The sequence below is a fragment of the Rhagoletis zephyria genome, unplaced genomic scaffold, assembly GCF_001687245.7.
Source record: "Rhagoletis zephyria isolate East Lansing unplaced genomic scaffold, Rhagoletis_zephyria_1.1 Rzeph_scaffold_00626, whole genome shotgun sequence".
Lineage (NCBI taxonomy): Eukaryota > Metazoa > Arthropoda > Insecta > Diptera > Tephritidae > Rhagoletis > Rhagoletis zephyria.
This window is the reverse complement of record NW_016157710.1, coordinates 105,426-121,057: the sequence shown is the minus strand read 5'-3', so window position 1 is coordinate 121,057 and position 15,632 is coordinate 105,426. Positions and strand designations below refer to the sequence as shown.

At 34.5% G+C, this 15,632-nt stretch overlaps 1 protein-coding gene and 1 long non-coding RNA gene across 2 annotated transcripts in view; both read right to left on the bottom strand.

Moving 5' to 3' along the window:
• The window catches only part of LOC108360777 (uncharacterized), a 20,307-nt gene extending 11,560 nt beyond the window's left edge, over positions 1-8,747 (bottom strand). Inside the window, exon 1 of the long non-coding RNA XR_001847179.1 lies at positions 8,737-8,747. This is a non-coding gene — a long non-coding RNA (uncharacterized LOC108360777). The remainder of the gene's footprint in view (positions 1-8,736) is intronic.
• The window catches only part of LOC108360776 (nucleolysin TIA-1), a 184,592-nt gene that overhangs the window by 71,196 nt on the left and 97,764 nt on the right, over positions 1-15,632 (bottom strand). The gene's annotated exons all lie outside the window — the stretch shown is intronic.

Below are 15,632 nucleotides of genomic sequence, written 5' to 3'. Positions count from 1 at the left end.
CATTTGTCTATATCTATCTCGATTCGTTTTGGCTGTTACAAACAACCGTTATGTGAACAAAATTAATATACCCTTGTGCACAAGTGCGCTCGGGTATAAAAAAACTGTAAAAAGAGAGGTAGACGGACATGAACAGCAACTTATCAGCACAGATCTGTTGTATCTGGAACCCTAATAAGCAAAATACTAGCGGGGCTAAATCGCAAGATCTTTGTGAATATTTTACGTCAACTCTGCGCGAGATCATCATTACCTCAAATTATTATTACACTGACAAGCTATATGGTGCGTAACGCCGTTCTACTATTTCCTTATCTCATTATGTTCACGTTTGGCCAAAATAATTCGGTTGCCATCTCGTACTGTAGCGCTCGTCGTTGACGATGATGGCTTTACCAATGTTGCTTTTGAAAAGTACGGCCGCTGTAGCATGGCAACATCTTGGCAACTTGTCATGCTTTTGGGTATTAAATTTACCAACCATTATTTATCCCTTCTTAAATTACATTGTGCCTAGTACCAAACTATAATAAAAATGCATAAAGGAAACTATCTGCTCATTATCGCGTGTAGACAGCAAACGGAAGCGAACAAGTAGGTTGAATTTATGGTAAAAGTATTCTTACTTCCCTCCTTGTAGTCACTGGTTAAAATTAATTTCATTTTCGTTTATTGCTTGAAGAAAATTTCAAAGCTCAATTTAAAAGTATTCGCGCCGCAGTCAACAGTAGACAATAAAAAAAATAAAAAATAAATAAAAACTACAAAAAAAAACGAAGAGTAAAGTAACACTAAGAAATGCAATAAGTAGGTGAGCGAAGAATAAAAAGGTTGTTGAAATCAAGAAAACGCAACGAAAGCAGCAAGGACATGCATACAAAGGTGTGCCACCTTTTTGCCGAGACACTGGCTGATAGCTGAAACCAGAATACCCTAACAACAACAATAGTTCCACGCGAAAGCACATGCAACCCGCACTCGCAACTGTTTGCCAGTTAGTACATATCGGCAAGTTCTGGTGTTGCCACAACCATTACCAGCCATACTTGACAATTCATTACATTGTTTGTGTTGCAATCAACGAAACTTGTGTTGCTGCAATTGCTATTGCTTTGATGTAGCGCGCTTATTCTTGTTGCTTTGTTGTGTGGTGTGTGTGTGTGCTTTTTTGGCTTACATTGCCAGCAATTGTGGATAAATTGCATTCGCACGCGATCACCATGCGATATCCTATCGTTTGACATTTTTCCGGTGCACGTGCCACATTATGTGGGCGCCACAGCGTACAACCAGAGTTCATGATAAAACTTAGTATGCATGTGGGCGAGGGCGCGCACGCTGGCAATAAGCGCAATTTGTTGTTTGCCTTGAGAAATGCCTGACGAAATTTCTTACATATTTTAGCTTACTTTTTATTCTTATTTTTTTACCTATTGTTTTTTTTTTTGTTGCTTTTTTACTCCCACGCTGCAACTTTGCCTGCTGCAAGTGCCAACAACATGATTTTTTTTTTTTGCATTTAGAAATCTATTTTCTTATTTTCTTTTGGCTATTCTGTGCTATACTTTTGGGAAATATGCAATTGTTGTCGACAATTTTTGGTCAACAGGTTTGTTATTTACTGTTGCACGTTACTGGCCTCTGAAGTTGACGTAGAAAATTTGTTTTTGCTACTCCTGCTGCTGCTGCTGCTGTTGCTTTAGCCCACATTTTGTGGCGATTGTGTGCATTTCCGATGCAGCCACAAGCAACACCTACAAGCATTGCATCTATGTATCACTTGTAACTAACTCAAGTTCACCTGTGCACAGTTCTACCCCTCGATTTTACTTCTTATAAGCGTCCTCTCCATTTACTGATTTGGCCTTGCCTTTGCAAATATTTCCTTGGTGATTTTCTTTGGCTAGCATATTTTTAGGTTTTTTTTTTTCATGGGCTTAATATTGCTTTGCAGGTGTATGTTGTTGTTGCTTAGCTACCGGTGTCGGTTTGCTTTTTCCTGCCACTAATGGCCAACATTTACTACATTGGCTGTCGTTAGTAGCGCATTCAGTTCTTGTTGTTCAAATTGTGCTTATTGTTGCTTAACTGCTGTTGTTGGTTTTAAGTTTTTCCTTTTCATTTATTTTACGAGTTTATTCCTTGCACTAGTTTTTGCACTAGTTTGTCTTGTTTCACTCTCGTAATTTGATTTTCCATTTTTGACTTATTTTCAGTTTAAGTTTATACTTTGGCTGTGCTTCTCGTTTTATGTGTGCCACATGCATGTAAATACTATGTAAATGTATGTTGGCCAGGCGGCCAGTGGTATGTTGAGTGCAGCTGGCCGCAATACGTCCTGTTGTGAATTGCATTTGTTGAAAGCGGAAATTACTTGAATTTTCGGCTAACAAGTTTGCATTTGATATGCACAAATGATTAGTTGCAACTTCATTGCGTCTTCCTGCCAACAATTTAGTTAGAAGTAAAAAAGAGGAAATGTAAGGAGATCGCATGGGATTTGAAATGGAAATCTGTAACTTTTGTGATATGGCCAATTAAGCAGCAAATAGTTGTCCGAAGAAGAAGCATATGTCAAAAGCTGAAACGGTATTGATGTTTCTCCATGTTGGAGTATACTATCTACACACCTCAACAGAGTGGCGTACCTAGAGGCGGATACGGCGGAGATGGAAGTAAATTGACAAATTCAACGGAAATTGTGCAACGGACATGGTTGGAGCTGAAACAAGTGCTTCTTGAGTATATGCACATGGTATGAATTTAACAAAAACTTGATATTGATAGAGACACAGTCTCAATATGGGAACTATTTTGAATTGTAGAGATTTTCGGGATATTCGGGACTTATCGACATTTTTATTGGTTTTGTTTTCGAAATTGTTATCAATGTTGCCACCGACTTTGCTATCGATTTTCTTGGGAATTGTCGATATAATAATGGATTTTGTTATCGACATTTTTATCGGTTTTGCTATCGCTTTTGTAATCGATATTTTTAAAGATTTTGTTATCGATATTTTTTATCGATATTGTTATTGGTTTTGTTATCGATTTTTTTGTCAATCTTTTTATCGATATTCTTGTTTTTAGAAATTTTGTATCGAATATGTAATCGATTTTTGTTTTAGATATTTTTATTGATTTTGTTATCGATATTTTTATCAAGTTTGTTGTCGATATTTTTGTTGATTTTGTTATCGATATTTTTATTGGTTTTGTTATCGATATTTTGTGGGATGTTACTATCGATTTTGTTATCGATAGAGATAAAAATAAAAATGAAGACCAAGGAAAACAGAATAACATAATGTACATTATTACATTACATTTTGAGAATTGTCGAGTGCTCGTACACCGGACTGAGGGAGACCGCAGAGCTTTGAAGTCTAATAGCGGACCGAACTGCGGCGACTTTTACCGCAATGTCAGCAGAAGATTTTTCTAGTGAACTCCGCCAGACAATGACCGCACATAACATGACTGGCTTTATTATGATTTCATAAAGTCTGATCTCTTCTCCATGCTGATCTTACAGCGCTAGAAAAGCCACTGATGCCTTTTTTAGCTGCTCCTCAATAACTTCAATAATAACTGAATTGTCCCCTCGATACCTGAGTGAAAGATCGACCTATCACGGCAGCCAGTTGGACATCTCGCTGTCTCAGGAAACTTTCAAAGTACGCCGTATTTCAGAATTTTATTGAAAAACGCCCTATCTTAGCAGATTTTCAATGTATTTTCAGCTGAGGAGCTAGGGCGTTTTTGAAGAGAATTCCGGGATAAGGCATTCTTCAACCAAATTTTGAGGTAGGGAGTTCTTGAAAAGTTCTCTGAGATAGAGCGTTTTCCAACTGGCTGCCGGGATAAATCGACTAGCCACTCAGGTGACGATATACAGCGTTTTTTTTTTAATATTGCCAGATTTTATTAAATTGGAATGCTGAAAGACATGAATTCACAAATTGGTCTGCTTAAAAGTTAAAAGGCGCAGTCATTGCAGTAAAAAGCCTTTTGTTTACTCTTTTTATAAAGCTGTCCCTCCAAATGATAAATATTTCACTACTGACCGTATCAAGAATACCTAGAAAAGAGCTAATTTCTCAGAAACTGCCAAAATCGCAATATGAAATTGTTGAAATAAACTCAAAAGTCTTAAAATTTCAAAACGATCAATCAATTTCAAAAAAAGTTGTCAAAAGTATATATTTGCCTTTTAAAAAAATTAATTAATTTTAATAAAAGTAATTACTTTTTTAATTTACTAGTTTTTTTTTAATTTTTTTTTAATTATTAATTTAAATATGGTTGTTCGAAAATAAATAGCTAAATAACCAGACTAAAAAATCGATTTGACCATCTTCTAAGCAGTTGTCGTTAATTTTTTTTACAAAGAAAAGTACACCGTTATTTGCTTTGAAGTGTTCTTTATCAAATTCGAAGGACAAAAATGTTATTTCTGTAAGTACGAAAAACTGCTTTTTGCCAAAAACCGATACGCGTTCTGTTTAATAGCTATTAAATACAATGAACACACCATCTAACTTATTTAAAAAAAAAAAAGTATCTAATGTGGAATTTCCAACTAGAGCAAGTATGTGAAGAACCTTATTCCTATCGTATTTCATCCGAACAAATAATATAAACACCCTAGAATACTTTACTATGCATGAAAAAAATTATTTTTACTAATGTCATGGAAAAGGCATTAAAAGAATTGTGATGAGAAAAATAACCAAGTGTATATTACTACATGTAACTGAAAAAAACTCGCAGCAGTCATTTCCTCAGGAAAAATTGCATACAAGCCATAGTATCGTTTACTGTAGTTTTGATGAATATAAACGACTAATGGAGTAGTGTAAATTGGCATGACTCTCATACATAAAACCTAAGCCTTCCACTTATAAGGATTGTTGATTGCAGCAGTGTAATTCCATTTATTACCTCCGATATTTCCTTTATCACGCACTTTAGTTTCCACTATCAGGATGATTGCTTTAAAATTTTAAAAGCCAAAAATTCTTCAGTTTTAATGTAAATTCTTGGCGAAACTCTGCTGCAATGCAGCGACACATTAAAAATCATTTAAAACCCCTCAGGTGCCCATACACATACAAGCGCCCACATAAAGTTTCTGCCAAAGAAAATTTTAAGCTGCCAAAATTCCTTCCTACCCTTCCCCAAAAAAAAAGAAATCCTAAAACAATCTGGCATTATAAAGAATACCATTTCAGTGTCATTCAAATGCTGCCGTGAAAATTTTCGCGCACTTGATTGCATTTCTTTGCAGCGCACTGCTAGCGGCATAGAGTTCTTAATGCAGTTTCACTTGGCACTTTTCCCATTAAATAGTGCAACAACACCAATGGATAACAACAACAATTGAAATACTTATGAGCAACTTTTCCAACACTTTAGGTGACGTTGACTTTTTTCATACAAATATGCTATGTATATATGTAGCTATGGTAGTGCTTGTATGCATGGTGGCTTGCTAATGTTTGCATGTACATACATACTTATATATGTACACATGTAGGTGTGTTTGCTTAGCAGAGGCACGTCGAAAAGTTGAGTAAACCACAAATTACGGCGACACCATCACCTCTGCCGATTTGTGTGGGTGGAAATTTTTGGCAGTTTTAGGGTGGTTAAGCGAATGAACGCGTTTAGTGGGCGTGATAAAACGTACAAGTCTCATTTTTCACACTTTGAGAAGTGCACATACATACATACACAAGCACAAATTCACAAGTGAACTCATGCAAGCATTTGTACAATTGAAAGTGGCAGCAGACGCAGCGTGTCGCAGGAAAAGAAAAAAAAAGCCCAGCTAAGAAGCAAAGTAGTAAAGAAAGTGATCTACATTAAAGCGTAAAGTTTTACGCGCCACTCAAACTACTACCCGGTCGCGTTGCAACCATCCTGCGGCAATATGTTCGTTTGGAATGTGAATGCTATGGAAATGTCGGTTGCGTCGCATTTGAATGCATTTTTGATTTGTCATTCGTTGTGCGCCAACTTGAAAGAAAGTTTGTGGTGCACAATATTATTTCCCCTCCATGCCTGGCTGCTAATATGTGACTACTGGCTGGGTGAATGACTGCGAAAGGGGACATGATGATTGCAGTTTATGCGTTATTTTTATTTTTTTTTTGTAATTGCTTTGTTGTTGTTGTGCACTGTGTTTTTGTTGGTTGGAGCGTTGCATGGTGTTGCACATTAAGTCAACTGTACCAACAACAAAATTATATAGTAATGCGCCTTTTTGCCATTCACCGCTGATCATTGGTTTTGCTAAGCACAAAAGTGACGTAGCTTAAGTCTGTTCGAGGTGGAAGTTCTAAAATGCAAATGGAATGAGTAACAAATGCGATTGGAAGAGTTGGCGGAAAGACTTCGTGCGCTGAAGTTTATGAAACAAGCCAACTTTTGAATAGATTAAGTGCAAAGTTTTTCGCACTTTTACTAGGCAATGGCATATCGTTCCAAAGCGCCCAAAAAAAAAAACAAAGTTGGCGATAAAAACTTGCCTCTTAAAGGCATAGACGTAATTCGTGATAGAGAGTGCGTACCAACTACTTATGGAGTTAAACATATGTACATATATGTACGTATGCATGTATGCAAGTACATAGACCGCCAAATAAACAACTGTAGACAGACTTAAATTGCAATTGCAAAGCTACACAAAGGCATAAGACGTAATGATGCAACAAAGAAACAAAACATACAACAAACTTTTCAAGTGTCATTAAAAGTGTAGCGGAAGTTTCCATTGGAGGATCTGTATTCGGGTAACATAAATAACGGAAAAAACCTTTTACGATTCAAAATGGTTTTCAGGTTGTTTTCTAGGATTGTTCTTTACCGAAAAAATACTTCCATATGTTTTATTTTGAAATAAAAAAAAAAAACTTTTCGTAGAAATGGTATAAAATTCTTAAAAAACTATATTTTTCGATCGGAAAGCTCTGCTTATCTGCAGAGGATTCGCTATAACAATACCCAATTATTTATTTGACCATTCTTGACCCAACTGTTTGATTGTCACCCAGCTGTTAGAGTAAATTTTAACTTCCTTAACCGCCAACGCTCACAATAGCAGCCAATAAACTGTTTACTTAACAACAGCAATCTCTGCCTGGAAAGCACTACAGCGGTACTGAAGCTGAAGGTTTATGTAGTACTTCTCGGAAAAGATCCCTGTACTGACCATTCAGTCAAGCTTCGACACATCCACGTCCACTCGTTCATTGACTGGTGCCAGTCTAGACAAGAATTGATACTTGTTATTCAAGCATAGTGTAAAGGGCCAGGGTAGTATTGGACCAAAGTGCTGGAATGAAGCTCGTTGCAATTCCTCCAACTTACTAACTAGCGTAGCTTTCTTCAGTGCATTACAAAAGACGAGGAATCCATAAAATATAGTGGGCTTCGCTATGGTTTCATAGAACCAGGATATGACTTTGGGAGAAAGACCCAATCTCTTACATTTTTGAATCAAGTTTTTTACAAAGCAAATAAGAATATGGCCGTTATTCAGTCAATTGAAGAGTTTTTAAAGTTTGAAAGGCTCGCATCAGAATTTCACCTCGCATTTATTTTATTACAAAAGTCTCGTTAATATAAGCATCTTATACAAATGTTTAGGAACATTTCCTGAAGAAAGTATTTTTTTGAGTTATCATTTATGTATGTGCCTGAGGCTATAGCTGCATACGTACATATGTACATACGCATTTTTATGACACACTTTCAGTACATACAGCATCAAAATCCCGCTAAAAAAATCCCGATCAAAAAGTAAAAACGTGAGAATCTATTTACTTTTATTTTAAAACCTGCGCAGAAAAATAAATATATTATTTTAATTAAAATACTGAGCATTTTTATTACGCATTTTTTACTTATAAACACACATAAGTAAACACTGAAACAGGCAATGGCTTTTAAACCAACCTCGCCCTGTGAAGTGGTTTCATTTGACCCTAAGGACCTTATCTTCCTTTAGCAAGGGTTCATTTAATTTTTCTGTGTAAATTTGAAGTGCTCGTAAATATACTCTAATAATTTTTTTCACAGCAAGTGCAAGTATAATATAACAAATTTTTTTGTATGAAATACATATGCATGTATGTATGTGCTTACCTTGCAGGAAACGTATCTAACTATAAGCTAACTTTAAGTTGATTAGGAAGGAGCTAAAAGTCACTTATTATCTGTATATTTTCTTTGACGAAAGCTAACTATATTTCTATGGCGAAGTCCGCGAAATAGTCAACTACTTTTGGACATAAAATATTAATAGGAAAAACAAAAAAATTGTTTATGTTTTTTTATTTACTTTAATTATTTTATTACATTTTATATTCGTTTCCATATTCTGCTGTAGGTGGTCCCATATTCGAACTCCGTCAGATATAACTTCAAAATAATAATAAATATGAAATTTCGATCTTCCTTTTATTTGTCCTCAATTCGAAAAAGTATTTGCGAATTGCAGGATATTTCAATAGAAACACGTTTAAAGAAAACAATCTAAAGCTTTACTCCTGCACTACTTGTCCACTTGTTTCAAGTTAGCTTTTTGTAGCTAACTACAAGTTATATATTCTATAGAAATCCCGCAATCTTTTCTGCCGGGTACATACTTAGATAAATATGTATGCATGTGCAAATTGAATGAGCAGGGTCTTTGAGTGGCTGCTTGGACTCAAAATATTAATATACGCATATACAAATGTGTATAGTATATTTACATATGTGTGTTTTTGTATGCAAATATGTTTGTGCGTATTGACACAAGTGTTTATCTACGTATGTACATTAGGGTGCTGTTGTGGGAAATACCTCAAAATAAGTTCCCTGAAAATTTGAGCTCTTAATATTAAGATTATACCATAAAATGCCTCTGAGGTATAGAATTTTGAAGAAAAACAATAAAAGTTTGATGTGTATTTCGAATGGGAATAAATGAGGGCTCAAATTTTCAGGAAAATTTTATTTAGGCATTTCCCACACAATTTTGAGGTGGGAGTCAAAAAATAAAAATAGTCGCCGAATAAAGCACCCTAATGTACATACATATGTATATAAGTATGCATAGCATACACACATGTAAATACTACATGGACGAGTAAGTGTAAGCGCACAATTAAATTGAAAAGCGAACTTGTATGCATATACGTACATACATATGTACATATGTATGTATTCAAACTGTGTGTTGTGTTTTCGATTAATTGCATGAGATTACTGTCTAGCGCTTAATGTGCATACCCGTAAGAGAGTACATCATGCCGACATATGAGTCCTTTGAGTATCCTTTCTAATTTGTATAAACATTTTTCTTAATTTCATATATTAATTGTGAAGTTGTGTAGAGTAGTTATGTATGTAGTAAATTGATGGTAGGAGGAGTATGTACATATAAGCTTTGTTAAAAGCTTATATGGAGATACGTGTTAGTCTTATATCATCCTGTTTGGGCGGCGCACAGTGGTATTTTGGCGGAAAAAATAATTTAAATAACAAATAAAAATAAAGTTTTTGTTCAATTAAGCAACGTTTTTTACTTATATCTTTTGTTTTTATTAATTTAATTGTAGGTTCATAGGAAAGCACAGTACTTACTAGACCAAATAGAGAAAGAATCAGGACAATCGAACAGTATTTTAATAAATATATTGGCAATTTTTATGGACAAAAACTTTTTTCCCTCGTTCTTATTCCGTCTTATAGCTATAGAAAGGAATGCACTCCAATGGCTGAAATCAAATGACAAACAAAAAGTGATTAAAAGAATGCACTCCAATTGCAAAACTCAAGTGATTAACAAGAAATGACTAAACAATGATTTATGAATCATAAATCAAAAAAAAAAAAAGAATAAAGACTAATTTTTTTCAGTCTTAGTGAGGACTAACCAAAAATTATTGCAATCACCAGGCATTTCAATAGTAAATAATTTAGTTAAAAATGACTGCATTCTTTAACAGCTCTGGTAGTCGCTACATATAAGCTTTGAAAATATTTTCACTAAACATTAAAAAATTAGTGCTCATAAAATTTCTCGAGCCGAAATTTCATATGCCGCATGAACATACATACTACTTACGATGCAATAAACTGAACTAAGTCTTTCAATTTAATGAAAAGTTTCTGTGATTCACCAACGTTAGTGTTAGTTTTGTTTTTACACTATTCGATTTTACTGGAAATGTTTTTTTATTTCAGTATCACTATTGTATAGTGAGGCTGATATTTTGCAATTCACCACTAAAGATCAAGAATGGTGGTGAAAATGTTTGCTGTTAGTTTAAACTGAAAATTAAGTGCACTACCCCCAACTCAGAGTGTGAATGGCTTGAGAGTCTTCTAGACCCTCATACTGCCACTTTGAGATTGTGAAATCTACATAAAACCAGTCATAAAATGACTTGGCGTAATAATTGACGCGAGATTAGCATTGTATATGTCTGCGGAAGAGCGAGTAAAGTGGGTTGCGCCCTCTTACAAATTATGCTAAATATCTGAGAGCAAAAACAACCTCGCAAACCCACGCACATGTATAGAGCTAAGCAGCGAACCTAAAGTAATATATTCGCAGTTTCAAGTCAATCTACCGACTATGTGCACTAAGAGTTGGCTTCGCATATCGTACAGCATCCGGAGACGCTGCACTACAACTGTTTGTATCCCATCCATCCCGCCATCATTCGCCTCGTAAATTAACGCTTTCAGCTAAAAACACTCGTGCTAGACATTTATCAGAAGAAATGGGAGCATAGACTTATGTATCTCAAATATTGAAGAATGGATCTAATGATCCCACGGCGAAGTTAACTTAAGTGCTTACAGGCCACGCTTGCTTCAGATTGTACCTGAGACGTTTTCGACACGAATAGTTTGACCACTGAGAAACGTATGGAGATGGCGCTATCGGAGGCATAGAACACTAAATTTGATTCGATATGGGTAGAAATCACATTCGCTCCGTGTTTCGGATTTAATTTGACATATTTGAAAATAAATTAGGAACGCCAAAATCGATGAAACATATCTAAATATGTATGTACGTCCATAAAAAAGAACAATCATCACGAAAGACTCAAAAACTCTTGTAGCAGCTGAGGCAAGAATCATGTATACGATTATGTAGCACAAGAAGGTCAGAGGCATTACAAAATAGACAGACGTGACTCGCAAGATCTACGGCCCTGTTCGCGTGGACAACGGACGTAGGAGAAGATGGAATGACGAACTGTTTGAGCTTTTTAACGACATGGACATAATTAAGCGCATACAATACAAAAGGAAGGTATTTCGGGAAATATGAACGGATTCCACAAGTGCAGGGAGTTTTGTTTTTTTTTGAAAATTAATATCTCCTTGCTTTTGTGAATCGAAAAAATATACACGCATTTAATGTTACTTGGAAATTTTTAAACCATTAGGGAATATAAACTTTTACTGCATGTACCATTTTCGTCTATGTGTACACAGTATATGGACAAATATCCAATTTTCTATAATAATTATTATCCCTTTTTTAAAATCATTAGTTACCAGTTAGTACCATGTATGTCGAAATCGTTGGAAATATAAAAAAAAGAGAATTTACAAATAAGTTTAAAATCTAGCTTTAGGTTATCGTACACAACTTTTCTAGCTTCATTTAAGTGAATTTAATTATTTTTAGCCCTTTTGTTACATAGTGCAGCGCTTTTGTGTGAATTATTATTTATTATGTACATATGTACGTACATCCATACATATGTATGTATGAATATATTAGATGTATGTGAAAAAAATAAAAATAAAAGGTTGGCAATTACATACAACGAGCGAAGGCAAAAGTGTTGCTGGGCCAGGATGTATTATAAATATCTCGTGTGCGCATTTATTAGCTTAGGGGGTACTCCAATTTTTACTTATTAAATTTCGACGCAAATTTTTGTTTATTTGGCTATGTTTGTGTGTACGTATTTTCCGCCGTTTGGCCGCCAGCTTTGTTTGGTTAGACACTCAAAGTTAATTGCGGGTAGCTCTGAACGCGTTCATTTAATTCATCATAAACGTATACTACACATTAGGATGGGTTGTGAAAAAAAATTTTACTAATTATTTTTCCACCATCCGGTGCTAATCGGCTAGTTTTTAAGGGTATTTTATTCACTAGGCCACAAGAAACAAGCGCGTGGATAAGCGCTTTGAATTGGTACTATATATTCATTTAATTTCATACTGACTTCAAGTATCATCGATTATTTCAGACACCGTCAGAAACCCGCGGTTTAGAGAAAAAAAAATTAACGGGTTTCTGCGGTAAATGGCATTCTTATTCGTTATTTTTTTGTGTTATTGGCAAACAGAGTTATCGTTGAATTAAACAAAAAAAGAATATTTCGTTCTTAGCTCGTTTTCGCACATTTTGGCGCTTGGTGGGTTTCTGAAATAACCGTTCAAGCAAATTAAATTATCTCAGTTTCGAACCGAATAAATTAAATCGCATTAACCATATTTTTTTTAAATTGTGAAGTTTTTTATAATAATATTTATAGCTCTCTTAAATACTCATCATAATTTTATTTCATCTTTAAAATGCAATTAGCATTATGTTTGAAAATTAAGAGGGTAATGGCAAGTGTTTTCCTTGCTTTGAGAACCAATTCGGCCTAATATAAATATGTATATTATTTACTTAAGTATATTGTTAAGCACATATATACATACACATAAGTATATATAAGCTCAAATTAAACTCCACAAGAGGAAACAATAAAGCGCATTAGGTATAAAGCTCTTATTTAATCAACTTTTATATATCCTGTCATTAAACCATTACCATGATCGTTCATCCTCTTTTGTCATTTTTTGTTTGCACGTTCCAACCATTGTCATATTTATTTCAATAATTACAAAAAATACGCACTAACATGTCCGCTCGGTCCAAGGATTAATTAATTAAGCTTTGGCTAGAAGTGATTTTGGCAAAGAGATATGTATGTAGACAAATGTCATTTGTTCCCATACTAAATAACACATGCACATATCATATGTATGTATGTATGTTTGCACATATCAAGCAATGGAACTCAGCCATATCTCCATTTGGACAAGCCCATCAGCTGTCATTGGCTTAAATACAAATGCGCTTATAACCATTAAAGAGGATATGACGATCTCGATGACTCGTCGGCATTAAATATAGTAGTATAGAGTAGCAGCAACATGTGCAGAATAAAAATGTTTGCTTCACTGCCTTTTCCATTGGCTGCTTAGTTGCTGAAAATGCTTATACATCGCCTGTAAATACTTCATGTTTCATCATGCAGAATGATTCGAATCATATATGTAAATATAATAATCCGTACAGGAGATATTATTTACTACTGATAAATATTTTTGCAGATTTTGAGTTTTAGCTCAAGAGCTGCATTACTCAAGCAATAAGCTGGGATATGGGGGTTTGCATAAACTTATTAATAAAATTTGTGTGTATGAATATTTTATGAATATGTATGCATGGATAGTATATATGTACGTACGTGTGTAGCTATTCTAGAATTAGTTGAACAAAATTAGCCAGATGTAGTGGTGGAAAGATAGAAATATATAAAAATAAACAAAATTACATATGTGAGTATTTACGTAAAACATAGCTTGGTATATAACACTTTTTTATGATATACATACACTTATATTCAAGGTAATCGTTTTTGATTTTTCCTACAGAAATTTGATAATTTTTCGTACGGAGTTTTAAAGTTAAAAGTGAATTTTGGTAGTTGCTGGCAAAATGTAGATGTTAAAATGTCAATGCGTACATACGTATGAATATGAGAAAATCCCACGAGTTGTTTTTTTAAGTGTCACTCCCTTCTCTCGACAGAAAAAAAAAAACGCTAAAGCATTTTTCTTGCATTTATTTGCAGCAGTGGAGTTCGAGAAAAAAGTAAAATAAAAATAAATGAAGTATTTGAACTATTTTAGTCTTAAAACGTTTATTTAGGCGAAAAAGAACCGAAATTACCATTTTTTTCATTTTCAGTCAAAAAAATTATAAATGTATTTTGTAATAATAACTTTGGGAAGTTTTCAAATAGAATGTTTAAATTAGAGGAAATGGATGTTGACATCAAATATAGCATAACTGTGAAGTTTCAAGGGTGTGCCACTAAATTAAAAAATGGCAGCATGCAGAATATCTGTCGCAGCTATTTTGTTATTTCTGAGAGTTAACATCCATTTTGAAAGTTTAAGATACTTGCAGATTTTAAAATTAAATTGTGAAAATGTTCTCCTTTCCAAAACGAATGAATATAGTGTAATAAAATTAGTGTGTCACAAAGTGAAAAAATTTAATTGAGTAAAAGGTGACTATGATTTGAGAATCTAAAATTCCATTTTTTTTAATTTTTATTGGCAAACTGGAAATTCATTCTAAAATTTTTATACATATAAAGGAATTAATGTGGAAAAGCATTCCACGCTAATGTTTAATTACTTTTAAATAAATGAATTTTAAGTTAAGGCGTTCGGATAAACATTTTAAATGAACGCTTATGGTTCTACGGGGCGAATACTTTACATACGCAACTACGGTTATGTGAGCCTGAGTGGTTAGTTTTACATTTTTTAGTATATAGTTTTTAAGTTTTCATTTAAATACAATTTCCCAATGGAATCTTGTTCTTTATAAAAAAAACTGAAGACAATACATTTTCTGAGATAGGTTTACCACCAGTCGGGGTGAGATTTGCTCATATATGTATATGGGCATTTCTTCTTTTACGGACGGAGGTAATTTTTTATCATAAAAACAATAAAACGAACGGGTCGTTGATTGAATAGTGAGCAGGCTTTACCACTAAGGTGGGGAATAAAAATTGCAATATTACGCATTTCCTATTTCTCTGAAGATGTTTGGTAGGTGGAACGACTTCTATGCTTCCAGTTGTTCCGAATACATTCCCTCCCCAACTTTTTTTTCATTTTGGATCCGTCGGTGTAGAAATAAATAGAATCGGTGAGTACCCGCACGTCCTGTGGCTATTGTTCCCTTCAAGGAATTTTTACTTTATATCCATTGCAAAAGGCTGTGGTTTGCAAGCATTAGTCTCTTATTTCCAGAAGACGAAGCCCAACCTGAATTGCCTTGATTTGCACTTCAGCAAGAAAAATTTCGGCGGCTTCCCCAAAATGTCTATAAGCACCACGCTATGGTAGCGCAGACTTTAGCCACAATTTTGAATTTCCCCACAGTGAGACATAGAAATTTACATCATTTCAAGTCAATAAGACATTGAAAACCTGCCCGCCCGTAAAGCTCAATAACGTGGATATTCCACAGCGTGATGTCGCAAAATATTTAGGCACGCATCTCGACAGCAAGCGTATGTGGAAAACTCATATTTTTACTAAACGCAAAGCACTGGGAATGAATCTCAGAAATTTACATTGTTTACTGAACCCGTATTCTCAAGTCTCACTCGGGCGTAATCGCTTACTCCATTCATCTGTCTTAAAACCAGTATGGACATACAAAATACAATTATGGGGCTCTACAATAAACTTCAATATAGAAATACTCCAAAGATTCCAATCAAAAACTTTTAGGATGA